The 18,394-nt window shown below is 40.8% G+C and overlaps 2 long non-coding RNA genes across 2 annotated transcripts; one reads left to right on the top strand and one right to left on the bottom strand.

Annotated features, from left to right (window-relative positions):
- The first annotated feature begins 482 nt into the window (after window positions 1-482).
- LOC116988527 lies at window positions 483-15,376 on the top strand. The gene is made up of 4 exons (XR_004415974.1): window positions 483-827; window positions 14,482-14,613; window positions 14,694-14,814; window positions 15,318-15,376. It is a non-coding gene; the product is annotated as an uncharacterized LOC116988527 (long non-coding RNA).
- On the bottom strand, window positions 6,128-8,153 carry LOC116988528. Its single transcript, XR_004415975.1, has 2 exons — window positions 7,396-8,153; window positions 6,128-6,517 (listed from the first exon to the last, which is right to left on the bottom strand). It is a non-coding gene; the product is annotated as an uncharacterized LOC116988528 (long non-coding RNA).
- Window positions 15,377-18,394: the final 3,018 nt, after the last annotated feature.

Below are 18,394 nucleotides of genomic sequence, written 5' to 3'. Positions count from 1 at the left end.
CTCATAGATAATACCAATGATCTCAGTGAAGATAGCCCGCGTGTGTTTTAACGTCCGCCGGCAAGTGTTCTCAGCAGAAGAAGCGCGACTGCGGGCTGTTTCACACCCACCTATAATGTTGTTTGTTTCCGCTTTGTTTTTGTGTACACAGCCGGTTACTGTGGCTGCTTTGGAGAAGTAAAAAACGAACGACCTTTTATTTTCAGGGAAACCGAGCTGCAAAATAAACGAGTTCTGTGCAAAAACACAGTTGTACATCATTATCACACCAACAAAGCGGGATTGAGACAAATATGACTTATTTGTTTCAATTCATCCACGTTTATAAAGATCAGAATCGAGATAATTATATCTGGTTTATTGTTGGAACAATCCATCTGAATAACTGAAAGATAAGTTTCTAATTTGTTTATTTTTATGGTTAATACTCATTTCACTCCACCCTCAGGGGAATACACTTTCGGCTAAACAGTCCTGGTTGATTATGTTTCTCTTCACGTCTCTTTTTTTTCGCTCCACAGCAAATTACCAATTCTATGAATTGCAGAATAGCATTCAGTGCAGGTCTCCCCGCTGCAGGGGAAGTCTCTTATAAACACAAGCACGTTCTTTAATGTTAATTTAGGGCATTTTAATGTTAGATCGTACTTTGCAAGGCACCATAACTCTAGACCCACATGCACGTTTTACATCGCCCTTAATTCCCATTAGTCCCGCAAATCTCACCGTGGATGCATCTATCCCTCTTATTTAGTGCGTTTCTTTGCTTTGCAAGTTTTCTTCACACAGTGGACTCTCATTACGAAACTGAGCGCTTGGGAAAGATGGTAAGTTTGCACACTTCACGGGCTGCAATTTGATTGACACTTATTAGGAAATAATAGTTTTTCTCGCCTTAAAACTCAGCTGAAGTTTTATTTTAAACTAGAGGCTGATGTCTTCTCAAGTTTTGAATTAGAGGTTTGTAGATGCCCACTTTATCAAAATATGCAACCGCTGTACGGTTTTCGTAAAGAAAACATTTCTGTTGAGTGAAATATATGTGAATAATATTGTGTGGTTGTGTGTGTGTGTGTGTGCGCGGTTGTTTATCTTCAAGCTTGCTTCCTCGCATCGCCGTGTCTTTCTGGACTATTTCTGATGTCCTTTTCTTTATTCGCATCGATTAACCCGGCTTTCGCTCATTTACAGGTCACGTTAAAAGTGTGATTTACTTTCACGGTTACATATGGGGGCTGGCGGGCCACAAGTGTGAGGGATCTCAGTGAGGCAGGTTGAGCAAATCCGGTCTCGTCTCTCTTTCCCCTGGTCCTCAGTCTGAAGAAGGGTCTCGACCCGAATCGTCATCTATTCCTTCTCTCCAGAGATGCTGCCTGACCCGCTGAGTTACTCCAACATTTTGTGTCTGTCTCATCTCCCGAATGGTTGGGGCGAGTGTCATTTCTGCCTAGGTGAATGGTCAAATCACTAGTCCGAATTCACCCCAACATTAATCCTCTGTGAAATGCAGTGCCACTCACCGGTACCCTGTCTCCGACTTAAAAACAATTGCAATTCAGGAGATGTGGAATATCTTTTGAAAGTTATAGAGACTATTCGGCAAAAAGGGCGAGAAAGTACGACTGTTCTTGTTGGAAAGTGAGATACTGAACCATCTATCTATCGTTCGTCCTAAATTAACAGCACTGGATCATGCCCAAAGCCTCGCATGAGGGAGCACTACCTCAGGAACAACCATGCACACCATTCAGTAGGAGCGCTGCCTTAAGTGAGTCGTGTGGCCGCGCAGTGGTAAAAAAAAAGATTTGTATCGATATGGCGACTTGACATGGCTCATAGGACGCCCCAAATCGCCTCACGGCCAATTACGTGCACTGGAATTGCGGTCACGGTTCTAACGTGGGGAATGCAAGTGCTGAGGGAGTGGCAACGTGATTAGAGTTGTCACTCCTATTTGTTAACTTGGCAGTTGTCTTATCCCAGGATTCAAATAACCCTCGGCAGCTCGTAAGGTTAAAACTACTCTAGAACAGTGTTCACAGTATCCGGTACTTAAAAAAAAAAAGCAATTCATTGCGTACATAACTTTGAGAGGGTTTGTTGTGAGCATGCAGTGTATAAATAGACACGCCAGTCACGTTATCTTCATGATATCCCTCAGTAATCTTCGGGTCACACACTTTATATTCAAGGAAGGGTCAGTTTGTATTTTGCCGACCCTCGCTTTAACCCATGACCATGTTCTGCCATCAAGCTTGTGGATGGAGGATTGTGTAAGGTGCCATTGAAATATTAGATGTGAAATTCGTCTTTCAATGAAAAGCAGAGGCCTGTCCGTTTTAATTAATAATTAACAGCCTGCTAACAAAAACTTATTGGGAATCATCAATGTTACATTTCCCATTATTTTTTATTAGTAAACCGTTAATTATATGGGGGGGGGGGGGGGGAGAAGGAGGAGGAGAGAAGCCACGTCCCCGTTGTGGATCAGACGGAATTTTATCACTCAACGGAAAAGGCCAGTGTATGTAAAGAAAAAGCAAGCCTAACAGAGCCTTAATCGTGAGACCCAAGGCCAATCACAACGTCATTCAAGTTCCCCAATTAAGACATGTGATATCTGATTCCCCCATTAAATTCCGTTGCGTTAAATCCTCGGTATTTGTTACATATATAACGCGAACAACCTCTTGCATGTTCTTTTCAGCAGTGTTGCTTTTCAATACTTTAACAAAAGGATTTAATGCATTAGTGGCATGTAACGCACAAACAGTTCAGAGATCAGTGCCTGTAATCAATATCTAAGCAACACATAAATTATTAATATTAAACAAACACCATGATATGATTTGAGCGTTATATAGATAGGGTGAAATTGGGGCATTTTAATTTTTAAACAGAGGAGTTTAGAATTTTAAAAAGTCTGATTCGTGACCTCGATTTCATTTACAAAGCCTTTAAGGAGTAACGGACCTCACACTTGAGAGTGGAAGTGAGAACCACTATATATAAATCTCGTTTGCTCCTTCTGAGACATTTGGTTGCACACTGCTGCAGTAAAAACAGTTGGTTTTCTTCTTGATTGTGACCATCAGTAAATCCAACAATAACGTAAAATGGGTTTATACTTCAGGATCTTGGATTAGTCTTTTAGGAGAATGCTAATATAATTTGAAATAATATAATTGTAAAATGGTTTATATCTTGTATGGAGCACCGAAATATATCTTCATAGATGGGATGATTATTTGAGAGTTTTACGGTTCTGCTGTGAGCCATTTAGCCAGACCCTCCTGCTATTTCAAAAACTGTTTTATTTTATTCTTACACGAGGGCTATTCCTAAAGTGAGGTTATCAGTCTCTCCAAAGCTATATAGAATATGAGATGATGACTATATTTGAGCATTGCTGCTGCCAGAGTGACGAACAGCTATGTTATCAATTGAAATATACATCCATCCTGTGATATATCCGTGGATGGGAGGAATACATCAGAGAGGTAGATGTGGAGGGGGAAAAAGCCTTTAAAATTGCTGTAGAACTAACTGCACTGAATTAAGATGACTCACTTCCAATTTGCACAAACAAGATAATAAAAATAAGCCTCAGGTGATTTTAATGCAGAAATATACGAATCATAAAAAATACATAGCTGCTGACAATGCTGTTTGATATTGATTAATGCAAAACTCCAGTTTGCTTACTGCTGGTCAGCTTCATATTGTTAAAGTTACAAACTCTGACCAGGAATTATGTCAGGGGTTATGGGGAGTAGGCAGGATAATGGGGTTAGGAGGGAAATAATAGATCAGCCATGATTGAATGGCGGAGTAGACTTGATGGGCCGAATGCCCTAATTCTGCTCGTATCACTTATGACCTTATGAATGGCACTTCTATCACCGCATCAAGCTTTTGTTCGTGAGGTACAGAAAAGGGTTTATTTTCTTGCAATTCCTGAATTATGTTGAGTTCCTTTTGAGGTACAGGTGGCTCTGTCTTGGTTTCCTTCTGGTATCTTGGTGAAATGACCATTGTAATTGTGAGCTGTAACAGTGGAGTGAAGCTTCACTTCTTACTGGAGGTCATCTCCCAACAAATCAAATACATTGGAAAAACAACAATGGGGTTTGAAAAGCTGGCACTTTTAGGTGAATTTCTCAGGCATGTAAAGGGATAGTATGTTTGTTCCTTTCCCTCACAATCCATCTTCAATGTGCCTCACCCTAATTGTCACAAAGGACTTGTTATGTCATGCTGCATGGAGTCTCTGCAAAATCAACTGGTATTCAATTCAGTTGATGCAAGATTTAGAATAATATTCTGAACTATTGCCGATGAGGTGGACAGACCAAGGCAAAGAGCTTTTCCTTTGATTACAACATAACAATAAATGGAATAAGAATTACTCCAAGTATCTAATTCTCCTCATGGTGTCAATCAATGTAGCCAAACACTAAACATTTCTGACCATTTGGAACTTGAAAATGATAGAATAAGTAAAATGCTTTTAAAACATTTGTTGAATCATGTTTAATTTCATCCTTCTTCCCCTAAACCTGATATTTTAGAAAGTCTGTAAGTTATATTTGGAAATCTGCTTCTGGATGGCTGTAGGGTTTGAAAGGATGATGGCATGATAGCATTAGTACTGCCACCTTCACAAGTTCACAAGTTATAGGAGTAGAATTAGACCATTCGGCCCATTGAGTCTACTCCGTCATTCAATCATGGCTGATCTCTGCATCCTAATCCAGTTTTCCTGCCTTCTCCACATAATGCAATGAGTTCCACAGATTAACTATCCCCTGACTAAAGAAATTCCTCCTCACCTCCTTTCTAAATTAATTCTTTAATTCTTTAATTCTGAGGCTATGACCTGTGGTCCTAGACTCTCCCTCCAGTGGAAGCATCCTTTCCACATCCACTTTATTATTTTTGTATTCTGTAAGTTTCAATGAGGCCCCCCTGTCATCTCCAGCCACAGCCATCACCATATGCCATGGTGCTCTGCCCCTTGTTTAACTGAGGCTGCAACTCAATTGTGTCCAGGAGCCACTCACCACAAGACTCCCACACTGCTAATGTTATTTTTTACATTCTCACAGAGCAAGAAAAGGGTCCTGTTACAGGTATCTGGTGATACTGCAATTTGTTTTGAGATCAACTTAATTTCACAGAAGTGATTTTCTGGTTGTGGGACTGACAGAACTGACCAGAAAAACAACAAGGAAACCTTTTTTTCATTTGTATATATATTCAACCAGGCTGAACGGGCTCAGGGCTGGCAATTATATGTTCAGATGTAACATTGGGCATGGGTGTTCAAGTTGGATTAATTTAATTAATTCCCTCACTTCTCACAAATTGCCCCACGAGCCAATGCAACTTCGAATGTTTCTGCATAAAGAATGAAATGATTCACTGGCACCAATCCAACAATTTCGAATCCACAAGAGGAAATATATTATTTTTCTAGGTTGATCGTTTCAACGCTCTGTTTCCGGTAAAGTGTATTGATTTCTGTATTTCCTACCACACGATCATTCGTAGTTGATGTTGAGTTGCTCGATGGGCATCTTTATCAGTTCCGAAGTATGTTTTTGCTGAAAGTTTACACCAGCGCAGAAACTGCGTTTCTTGCGATATTCCCTAATTGCAAAACATCAAAAGCTCATATTTTACTTTCAATGGAATCAGGCGGAAGTGCAAGGCCTGTTGTGGTCGAAGGACAAGCAGCAAGTTTGTTAAAAGTGTCCAGATGCTGGATGGGGAAGAATATGCCCTTGTCTGGGTGAGGTGCGTTTTTGCCAGGATGTTGATGGTTTCCATGGAGAGGGAGATGAAGGAATCACAGAGCTCACATTGAAGGGAGCCTAACCTCAGGAGAAAAAAAGCCTGTGTAACTTGAAAATAAAGGCCAGAATCAAAGTCTAGTCTTTGCATTGAGTTATGTTATGGAATGCAATCAGTTTGGTCAAACTTTAAAAAGAGGATCACTTTTGATCTTTTTTTAAAGTACATGAATCACAACTTATTTTAAAAAAATAACTTTGTTCTTTTCTCGTTAAATGGCGCATCTCACTTATCAAAATATCTTATAACATTGTGGAAATCACGGTGCAAATATCCTTAAACGATTTATTCAGAATTATTATTCAGGCACCCATGCGTAAAGCAAGAACACACGAAGTTATGTATGGAAAATATTTTGGTCAGTGTAAGTTCAGTAACATTTTACAATACCAGATTTCTATTTGAACAGTTGTTGTCAGTGGGCCTTTGCGGAAATTATTATTAAAGATGCACAGGACAGATCTCCATTTATCTCTCCCAGCAATAAACATATCGTGCACTGTATGGTTCATTCCTCAGTAATGTGCTTACAAGTAAATGTTATGTTATGGTGTCACTTCGCGATGTTAGTAACTTTCAGGACGTTCGTCCGCTCCGTCTCCACTTGTGCCTCTATCTACCCAGTTAGAAATTACACTTTTGTTTTCCTGTTCTCGACTCCCTAAAGGAGAGAAAAAAGTGGAACATTAAGCTGTAATTTGAACATTGAATTCTCCAAATTCAAAGTAATACATCGCCCATCTCTTTCCCAACCCCGCCCTCCCATCCCAGTGCACACGCAATTCTAGTAACACTGCTCCTTCCCTTACGCTCATCTCCCATCCACGTCCCCATTTCCCCTTTATCCCGTTTCCCCTCTCTCCTCCCCCTTTCCACCCACATTGCTCCCTCTAGCCTTACAATTCGCTCTGCTTTCTCTCCTCATCTGACACCCCTTTGTATCCTTTTCACCTCTGCCCTTTGTCACAAGTCCCATCTGCTAATCAGACCCATCTTACCCACCTATTCCCAGATAGACACAAAATGTTGGAGTAACTCAGCGGGACAGCCAACATCTCTGGAGAGAAGGAATGGGGGGCGTTTCGGGTCGAGATCATTCTTCAGACTGGACGAGTCTGAAGAAGGGTCTCGACCCTAAACGTCACCCATTCCTTCTCTCCAAAGATGCTGTATGTCCCGCTGAGTTACTCCAGCTTGTTGTGTCTATCTAAAGTTTAAACCAGTATCTGCAAATTCCTTCCTACCAATTCCCAGGTTTTATCCTGGCCCCCATCCCTCTTTTTCAGCATTCCCCCCCCCACCCCCGCCAACCCCAGTCTGTCCGAGGAAGGGTCCCGACTAGAAACGTTGCGTCCATTCCCTCCACAGATGCCGAATTCCTCCAGCACATTGTGCTTTGCTCAAGATTCCAGCCTTTTCAGATTCTCGTCTGAAAGTTACGGCTGTGACGCCATCGGACCTGTCCACGGAAGCACTGCCTGGTGTATTGACAACCATTCATTATCCTTGCCTTTACAAGGGCCATTTGAGGTCACTCACTTCGGCGGCAGAAAGAGGTCGGTGGGAATCAGTGTATCAGCCCTGCTCTGCTCCTGACGAGCGGTGGGCCATTAAATTGTTCTGCGCTGCCTTCGTGAATGTCGTCTCTCACACTCGCCCGTTGCTCTGAAATGTTCTTAGAAACACCAGCCCCCTCTCGCATGAGTTCGATAAGTGATTGAGAACAATCAGCCCAAAAAATACATGGAAACAGTTCTTGTATTTTCGGACAGCACATTCTCTTTGTACAGAGTACAGTGGCTCCACTGAGTATCACATTATCATTTGTTATTACTAATTAGCATTTAATCACAATTTTTCACATAAGGGTAATCACTTTAGCATGACTAACAACATATATTCTTGTTTTTATTTCATGCCCTAAGAATGCACGTCATTCGTGGAAGTGTGTAAACAAAGGCGCTAGGGACATATTTGCATAGTGCAAAGGCACGCATTCTGCACCCACTCAAGAGTGAAAACAGCAACAAAGGGATTCCTCCACGAACAATCTCCGCATTATCACCATTGTCACAATGAATTCTTACAGTGCGTTTAAAACCCTCGGTTCCCTTACTCAAGTAAGGGAATATTATTTTACGCGAGCATTTGATTCCTCTCAATTTAAATTAATCATAACTCTGGCTCCTAGTCTCTGTTCGCTTACCACGTATGGCATGCATCAGTTTGCAGCCCAATTCATCCCTGAGAGATTGTTCTCCCGGATGGGCATCTCAATGCTTGTTATAGCCCGGAGAGTAAGGTGTCATTTGGAGGGTGTAACCCCCCCCCCCCCCCCCCCCCTCCCCCCCTCCACCTCTTTCTTTCCACCGAAGGCTTCCAGCCACGTACGCTCTGAACTCTGAGGAAATTTAGCTGAAGCGAAGGCAAACAGCCCAACATCCAAAGTTTCATTTCAGGGCCAGACCTACCATTTCCACTGGCACCGCTGTAAGAAATGCTGTTCTTAAAGTATGTTTGCTCTGCTGACTATTTCCCTTTTGAAGCTGCTTTGAATCGGGGGGACAAAGTGCTGTTTTTGTGCAGAGGTGGTGCCTTATTTTAACCCTTTCCTGCAAGAAGCAGGGATAAAATGAAGAAGGGTTTCGACCCAAGACGTTGCCTATTTCCTTCGCTCCATAGATGCTGCCTCACCCGCTGAGTTTCTCCAGCATTTTTGTCTGACAGGGATAAAATGAGATGGCTCTTGAGGATATTTAAAGCTAAAACGACAGGCGCATTTTTGATTTAATTTGTTGCAGGTGATTAATTTACAAAGTAAAAAAATAATGTCAAATAAATAAAACTTTTCTTTGTTCTTAGAGATTTTGGGAAAAGAAGGCAAATTATTTTTCTTTCTAGGGGAAAGTCAATGTTATTATTTGAATATTTTAACTTAAGGATGCACCTAGCACCTTGCAATCCAGAATCTGTGACCAAGGGAACTTTGTATAAACACCATTATTTCCAAATGAACCACCTCACCATACAGTCTGAAGAAGGGTCTTGACCTGAAACGCCACCTATTCCTTTTCTCCAGAGATGCCGCCTGACCTGCTGACTTATTCCAGCTTTTTGCCTCTACCTTAGACTTAATGGGATGGGGCAGGTGAACAAAATGCAAATTGGAGTACTTTCAGCGAACACAAACAATTGCTAAAGTTTGTAAAAATGTGATCTTTAACCCTATGGAATTTTCATTTTCAAGTGTGAGATTACAAAACTGCTCTTTGAAATGGTCCCTGAAAAAGGTCATCTTCATTTGTTTTATCAACTTGCGGACTCCTTTGATGGGTCTAATTTAAATGAATTTCTTTCAAAAACCTTTGCATTTTTTTTTTAAAGCGACTGTAGGACTAAAGTGTTAGATTAGAAGCAGGCAAGATTTAAATCAATCCACAGCCGGACATCTGTTTGCCACCCACTGAGAATAATTATTCTGGACTGGTATAGTGGCAATGCAGGTTCATTGAACATTAACATGTGTATGATTTCTCAACAACCAGAACTAACTTTCTCGTCAATTCCCTCTGCAGATTTTCTTGTTGTACTTTCCTCTTTCATCTAAGGTTCAGATCACCACTTTGATTCCAAATCAATGGAACTTATTTCACAAAGATTGTATATGCTTTATTCAAATTTTAGCTGCGTCAAGTTAGTAACAAAAACTATGTTTTCCATTTCCAATTTAGGAAGTGTTTCCAAGCCAAATCCTCATTTGATATTTATTTTGATTAAGACTACAACAGTCACCAAAGAACCAGGCAGAAAGAAAGGGCAGCTAAGCAAGGATTCCTTTGAAGCAACATTAACAAATTGTTAAATAGAAGTTTCAATATAAGGTTGTAACACAAATGTTCGCTGTGCATCACAAATTTTGCTTCCCCTCCACTTCCAAAATGAACACTGATGTTGTTCAAAATGTTCATCTCACGGTAATTATTATTACGATATTAACACGTCTTTTTATAGTTAATATTAAGATCAATGTCTCTAATCCACTGAATGAACAACCTATTGATAAAGAATGTTTTTCAAAGTTTTATATTTATGGAAACTGCACATTACATAGAGCAACCCCACAAATATGGGACTAATTTCTTATGTTGTCGTTGGCTAGATCTGCAGAACTTATGTGAAGGAAAACCCATTGATGGCTTTGCACAACACTTCAGTTATTTCCAAGGCTCTTTAAAATGTTAGTCAGAGGATGAAGCCTCAGAGATACCACTTGGGAATATTTTGTATTTTGCTATATTATTTTCATTTATGTTTTTTTGTGAATAGGAGCAAAATGTTTGCACAAAAGATATTTCATTGTTTATTCAGGAGGGATTAAATAGATTTAGTTGATAAATTCTCAAACAATTTTTCAGTAATTTTTATATAATGTTATCATGTGGACACTAGCTGTAATTTCAGGCAAGTTGCTTTTTACTTTATTCTAAATATGTTCCAAAATATATTCTCTTTATGTGCAGCATGTCTTTACTAATATATCCCATGACTTTATGCTGCACGTAATGGGAATTTTTGCTGTTACAGTCACTGTAAACTGCATGAGTGTGACTTGTACCTTGGTTAGTTCGTACTTTTTGCTGCAAGCTGTTTCCACAGGTGCTGCTGTGGGACAAAAAACAATGAGATGATCAATCGTGTAATATTTCAGCCTGGCCCCAGCCTCCCACTTTTCTGACCGTCTGCCTGCCTCTCAATAAGCACATCTATAATCGCTCAGTTCTGGATGGCAGGACTTTGATTGGCATTTTCTCGGTGCACAGTGGGAGGTTTAATCATTCTGGATTCTACTTTTCCAGCTCTGAAGGCTGAATTAAAGCCTAGTATTAGCACTGAGAGAAAGAGCGATGAGCACATAATGATAATGGCTGTAGGAGAGGAGAGGGATGAAAGAGATTTAAACCTAACTGTTGGTGGCCATTTTTGGAGAGGTCTCCCTTAGAGTGGGGCCATTGTGAGCAGCAGTGCATTGTCTCATCGTGTCCAAACCAAAATCATTTAAACCATTTTCCCAGCAACATTGATAAACAACATGGCGATGAAGGATTCTTTTAATCATAAATTTTGAGTTGTTTGTAGGTTGAACAACTATGGCAATTAATAGATCTGCTGGGGTTGTGTTCATAAAAAAATACAGCCTCATCAGGCCTATTATTGGAAAATATCAGTCTTGGAGGAATTTCAAACATCAAATAATGCCAATCTTTATTAGCTATCAAAATGATAAAGTAAGCAGGATTAACTAAGAGGGACAACAGAATAAGTGAGTAAGTGAGTGTGCTTTAGCTTTGGAAATAAGCATCTCACTGGGGTATTGTACGCAGAGCTATAGGCCACAGAAATGGGTGGATAAAATAAATATTTTATTTTAGAATAATAAAATAAAAACAAAATATTTTTTTAAATGCTCATTAGCAGCAGGGCGAGAGCGCGGTGTATGTGTGTCGGTCCAATCCACGTTACACTACAAAGAGTGAACAGTTTCTGGACTTTGAAGAACGAGGCTTGGATGCCTGAGGTGATCAAGCAGCTGAATGGGCTGCCAGAGGGGGTGGGCATCCATAATACTGGATTTACTTAGTGAACTGGAAGGGTCTACTACATCCAAGATTAAGTACTCATATTTTTCATATTATTACGGAGGAAGCTAATTAAACTGGGGAGCAATATTTTTAAACCGTTCTACTTTCCAGTTGCTAGTTAAAATAGGAAGTGAATAAAAATGAGTCCGATATGTTTCACAAACTGAAGCCTGTAGGTAATTGCTCAGATTTTGCAGTGGGGATTTTGGTGAGGCCATCTGCAATCGCTGTTATGTGGTAAATCAAAGATCAACTTGGAGAATCAACTTGTGGTCAGTCAGGAGTAGAAACCTGGAAGTTGCCCTTCACTATGTTCAAACCACGGTGAGAAGTGTGGCCCCAAGTACAGGCATGCATGAAGTTGTGGCACTTACTGAATAGTTACCCACTATATATGTCAGAACAATTTAGTACTGGTGCATACAGATATAAGTATTTTTTTTAATGGTTTGTTAATTACTGCCAAATAATCTCAGTGGTACAGTAAGGTTGATTTATAAGCAAGAAGATTCAATCCATGATGTAATTATTGTGGGAGATTTAAAACATACACATTAAAGAACTTTGTTTTACTTTGCAGTATTTCAGCTTCCTTTCCACCTAGTTATTCTTATTTCTGTGCATGATTTTATGTTGGGTCAAATATTTTACTTTACATTTTCTGGTTCAGAGTCTGGATTGTATAAATTGTCTCTGCATCACATGCACTAAATGCACAAGTCAATGTTGTTGTATTGCATATTGCTCCTGAAGTTTGGTTCTATTAATGGCAATATAACTGAATTTTGGAATCAAAATACAAAGCACATGCAATATTATTTAATATATTCTGTTCCATTTAAGGCAATGTAACTGAATTTTGGAATCAAAACACAAAGCACATCCAATATTATTCTGTGCATTTAACATCAAAGAAATCTTGTGACCTTCAGTGGGTATTCATCAACCTGGTTAGTTGATGGACTCACTGTTGTATGGTTCCAGTTGTATATAGGTAGATGACAAATACCTTGTGTAGAAATCAGTAGTATGAACCATCTCAACCAAAAACCCAGAGAAATCTGTGAGCAATATAAGTGACAAACATTACTTAATTATTCTAAAATTTGTGTTGGCGTGTTACATGACTTATTGCTGAACCATTTTATTTGTTCAGGTTTCGGGCATGGGAGTTCAGGATTACGCAGTTCCTCACTTAATGACTCATCTTAGGACATGAAATGACCATGTTTCACGTGTCTATTTTGTTCCACAAATTCAGTTATACAACATCTATTTCTTGCTCATACTATTGTCGTTTGCCATTATTAAACATCTGATGTCTACTCAAATATCTACAATTTTCTATTTTTCATTCCACCTTAAATGATGCATGCACTTACTCCTAATCACCGTAGCAATGTTACTGTGTGTTATGTATTGCCTCTCTGCATTAAATGGTACCTAGCTGCAATTTATTGAGATTATTAGAAATACTTATGGTGTAGATTTTTTAGGTGCCCGGTATATTAACGTTTTTGTTGCCAACCTTTTCCTGTCTAGCGAATGTTTTGCCTTTTATTGGTTTCCATTTTCCCTCAGTAATTTCTCTCATGAGTACCATTGGTTATTTATGATCCTGAAAAGTAAGTATGGTTGGATTAAATCCATGAGGTTGAACACAGCCAAGTTCATTTCTGTTCTCACACGATGCTTAGTCATATGTACTTCCCATATTGTGCCACTGGATAGGAATGCTGTCTGGATCACATGCTGCCAGCTCATTCTTATGCTCCTTCTATTACTTGGACTAAGCAGTTAACAGCACTGATTGGGAATTAAGTCCCAGGGTATTCTCGAAGCAGACATGGGACTCTTAAGGGAACCAGTCCTTTAGCAGCTTTAACTATAACTACTGTCATTCATCAGATGCTCCCACGGTTTCTTTATCATCATGTGTACCAGATACAGTGAAATACATTTTTTGCATACGGATCAGCAGGACTATCCCCGTACATAAACACAATTGCCTCAGGTTAGTACAGAATGTACAGAACAGCCCACCGAGTCCATGTGCAAGAGGCGCTATTTTGGCGCCATTTTACAGTCCCAGCTACAGCAGGCCACAAAGACCTGTTGCAGCCGTCACCTCCATTTTGGTCATCTCGCGAACCGGTGTCCCTCTCCATGCCTGGCCCTCTTCAGCCCTTGATCCCTGAGGGAAGGGGAGGATGCCTCCCACAGCCGACCTTGAGGACGTGGAAGGTCCGACGCCCCCCCCTCGGTTCTGTCAACGGGCCCTTTGTCCAGCGTCTGCCTCTCTCGCTGTCTCTTTCCACCCACTCTCCGATTCCTGATCCACGGGGCGAGCAGGGGCCGGGCTCGGTGGCCTTTCCTCTCCGAGAGGGCAGGGCCTGCAGTTGGAATATTGCTGTGGCTCGGTGGGCCACTTAGCCGAGCTCCAGGCTGCTGCAGGGCCTCCAGCGGCCCTCTCCCCCATCGAGTCCCTGCATTCTCTCCCGCCGGCCATCCACCTACCGGCCCTCGTTCTTACTCCCTTCCTCACCGGTCCAGGGATGTGCAGAAGCCGGGCTCGACGACAAACTCTCCAGGCTGGTTCTCGTTACTGCGGTAGTAGGCCAGGCCTGCACTCGGGCATAGAGCCTTTTATTTTTTGTCATTCACCTAATTCATTTCTAAACTTTTATTCTCACCCTCTTTATTCGCAACAAAATGCTAACTATTGCAATAATTATGAAACCAATGGTCAGATTTTGTATATTTTGTGGGCGGATGCCGAGGATTCTAAACTATTAGCGATCAATCATTTGGAAGTTATGTAAATCCAACGCCTCTGTCTGTGCACTGTGAAATGTGGAAACTGGGACCTTGTCAAATGTAATCATTTTTAATATTTTATGATTACCACCAACAATTTCAATTTTGTTCATGTCTTTAAATGTTAGAGACATTTAAACACTATTAAAATCAATTATATCTTTTATAGCCATCAAAGCCCCACTGCCAGCTGTTGGAGGCTGCCAGGTACATTCAGGGATAGATCCTCCTTGCCGTTTTATCCCAATTGAGGCCAGACTGCTGGATTCCAGGAACTGAGGGCCCTTCACATCTGGACAAGGTGGGTACAGATGAGGAGGTATGGTATATGCTGCCTGGCTGTCCCGCAAAATTGCTCCAGCATTTGTGTCTGTCTTTGAGGAGGTACAGTGACTGGGCCAGCACAATCTGGCCCATTGAATATGAACTAATTCTACAGGACACAGTAGTAACAGTGGGCTGAGGCTGCATCGCAGGAGGACATGGATAGGTCATGCTTCAGGTCAGACTGACTCAGACTTATTATGGGAGGGGGGGGGGGGGAAGCTGGGAGAGAGGAGAAGCAGACAAAGCACGGCAGGTAACAGGGTGGGCAGACACAGGTGAGGGGGCATTAAATAACCAGATGGATGGAACAAAAGCCAGAGATTAAAGCAGAAGGTGTGAGAGAGAACAACTGAAGAGTCGCAAATTGTGAAGGCCCCCTACCCCCCTTTTTCTCCCCCCTCCCCTGTGCCCCACCTGGACGCACACCTATTTCTCACCTCCTCCCCCTCATTCCACATTCATTCCTCTGGCTTCAGAATTTGCGACTCTTCAATCCTTTATTTGTTGAAATATATTGAATATTGAGAAGTTGCAGAATTTTGCAGCAAATTCAGACCAAGTCTGCAAACTTGCATGATCAGGGATTAAAATGCAAATACTCTTTTAATGATATGTTAAGTGTTAATGATTGTCAATCAACAGACCTGGAATCAAAACATGACTATTATAAATTCTTAGGCCCCCTTTATTCATGGCTGACCATGGGTGTCTCCAGGGTTGGACGCCAGTGCGTGACTTTGTTTAACGTGGGGAGACTGGTGCACAGACAGCCAACACGCGGTCCTTGACAGATCTGGGTCAGGATCCAGTGGCATGGAGTCCAAGACGACCGGAGGCCCTTTTCGGCTGCAGCCTTCATCCACCTACCCAGCCGTTGTGATGCTCCACTAAGGTCAGCCATCATCCTCCGCCTGTTCCACCGTTGAGGTAGTTTGGATTGCTCTTTATCAGAGTCCTCCCCTTCGACCTTTACCATCATGGGTGGCCCTACCAGGAGTATAGCTCCAGACGGCATCGCTCTCAGGATCTCAGGACCACACAAGCTTCTCCACCACGACAAGGTGACAATCCACAATCCATAATTGTAAAAATTCCAAATTTCAGATGTTCATATTTAATTCCTAGTTCTCAACCCCATCCAGTCTTTCTCTCTGTTTATTTCCCTATCTATCTGATATGACTTTCAATTGACTTACTTCAAGCTCCTTAAAGCTCTCACTGTTTATTTCTGTCTCTCCAAATCGCTCTCCAGTTGTTTGTCTTATTTCCTCAGACGCAATGCCCTGTTCACTTGCAGCGCGACTATCAGTTTATACTTTCAGCAATCTCACAGATGATGTAATGTGGGCAAGTCTAATTTTCAGCAAAGATCTGCATACCTGTTTGATCTAACAATTGATATGCTGATGGAACCAGAGATTATAGACTGTGAGGTGAAACATAGAAAGCATGAACACCGGCTGAATGTGCCCATAAAGCCCATGCAATTCTGCACTTCCATCTGTGGCTTCACCCTCTCCTTTATATTGATAAGTCCTCCAAATAGGTTCTCCATGTTCATTCACAACTTTAATAAAATGCCCCTTCTGACCTGTTAACCTCTGTGTTGCTTAGACACTGGCTGCATCTCTTTGCATTCCAATTTTTACCACTTAAGATTTACAAGCCTCTTTTCATTTGTTTTAATGGAGTTTGTCTGTAGTTCATACAGGCATCTGTGCATTTCCACTGTGTATCTAGCATCAATTTGTGGTGTAGATCATATTTGCCCTGTCTGCCAAATGCATAATAATTCCACTGCGAAGATACAATCAGCCTACTGTATATACAGGCAACCGTGTCTAAGCAAAAATTATTCCAACGGGTTCTATATGTTAAATGTTACATGTCTAAAGGAAATGTAAACACATTATTTTAATACAATGATTTTCACATTGTGAGTGACAGTATTACATAAATTTGCAAGGCTTTCAACACAATTAATCTGATGATGTTAAAAGCCTTTTAGTTAAAAGCCTAAGTGGTGTAAGGCATAGTTTATTTTAATAAAGCATGCATAATTAAGCACATCACCATATACTATTCAAAGTATAAATTATTATGTACAAATGCATAACTAAATCACATGCTTTATACCAAAATGGCACAGTCAGTGTGAACCTCACCATAGAATAAGGTCTTCTTTGTGAATAGTTCATTAAGAGAGCACACATGTACAAGAGTGGACATATTGAAGTTAATAGCATGTGTTATACACTTATAAGCTGGTAAATCTCGGGCATCACAGAGTGAAATATCTTTTTTTTTCCATTAACGAAATGGTTGTACATTTGCACGCGTGCATACTCACTGTTAATTCTTGTTTATGGTCTACAGAGTTCGAACATTTAAAAGGGAAAGATAATGAATGAGCAGAGAAATGAGTCTGAAGTAATAGTCTTGTTGAAAAGCTGGTACTGAGACAGGAAACATAAGTTGTATGACCTTCTTGTGTAATTTTGATGCCTGTTATACCCAACTACTAATGTTTTTTTTTGAATCAATGAATATTGCAGTCATGGACAGTGCTAAGAATTATTCCAGGTCTGGCAAATTACCATTTTCAGTGCAATTACACAAACACCTAATCCATTCCTTTCTATTCTTCTGTCTATTTTTAATGGAGGTTTAACCCACATTAATGTTTCTATTAAGAAAGCAGACAGAAATATTGAATGGATGGGTAAAGAGTGCAGGTATTCATGGGGTAACATTACAATTGTAAATCCCAGGTGTATATTCCTTGATAAACTGGCAAATTCAATGCACATTTCAAATTTTGATCCAACACCTACTACTTCTGTACTTGCTAAACTACACGACCGAGAAAGGCTTGACTTTAAAATTCTCCTTATTGCATTCAAATCTTCCCTTTGCCCCTTCCCACTTCCGCGGGCTCTTCTGGTTCAACATTAAAAACATAGAAACATAGAAAATAGGTGTAGGAGTAGGCCATTCGGCCCTTCGAGCCTGCACCGCCATTCAATATGATCATGGCTGATCATCCAACTCAGAGCCTTCTCTCCATACCCCCTGATCCTTTTAGCCACAAGATCCACATCTAATAGAAACATAGAAAATAGGTGCAGGAGTAGGCCATTCGGCCCTATCTCAACCTATTGCCCAGGATCTCAATGCTCTTCCAAACCTGGCCTCTTGCACATACCTGATCTCTATTGTCCCACCTTTGGTTGAAATGCCCATACCTGGAGCTCCGTAGTTTCTTCCTTAAACCTTTCCAACTAGCTCTATCTCCTTCTTTAAAGCATTACTCTTTGACAAAGTGTTAGGTCAATGTTTGCGGTGTGCTGGTCTAATCTTGACTGATAATGTCGCTGTGGAGTGCTTTGGGATCTTTTACAATGTAATAGCTATAAAAATTATATGTCTGTTGGAAAGTAATCTTTCATTCTAAATATTCCTCAAAGCAGCTTTGTATGTGCATAGCACTGGCATAATTCCTCATTTAAGATTTTATGGAGTACTCTAGGACACAATGCAATAGTTTTTGTTTAATTATAAATGTTTTGGAGTTTCCTCTTGGATTTTATGAATGACTAACATTTTTTTTCACTCAAGCCTAAAGGTCCCTTGCAGCTTTCTGCAGCTGAGGTGGATCTTCAGCCTAAAGCTCGAGGCTCATAGGCACAGAGCAGTAACGTTTTCTCACAACATTTTCTCACATGTTCAGTGACGCATGGCACCCCCTGAACATG

The sequence above is a fragment of the Amblyraja radiata genome, chromosome 27 (genome assembly GCF_010909765.2).
Source record: "Amblyraja radiata isolate CabotCenter1 chromosome 27, sAmbRad1.1.pri, whole genome shotgun sequence".
Taxonomy (NCBI): domain Eukaryota; kingdom Metazoa; phylum Chordata; class Chondrichthyes; order Rajiformes; family Rajidae; genus Amblyraja; species Amblyraja radiata.
The sequence above is the reverse complement of the archived record's forward strand: the minus strand, read 5'-3'. Positions and strand labels throughout refer to the sequence as shown.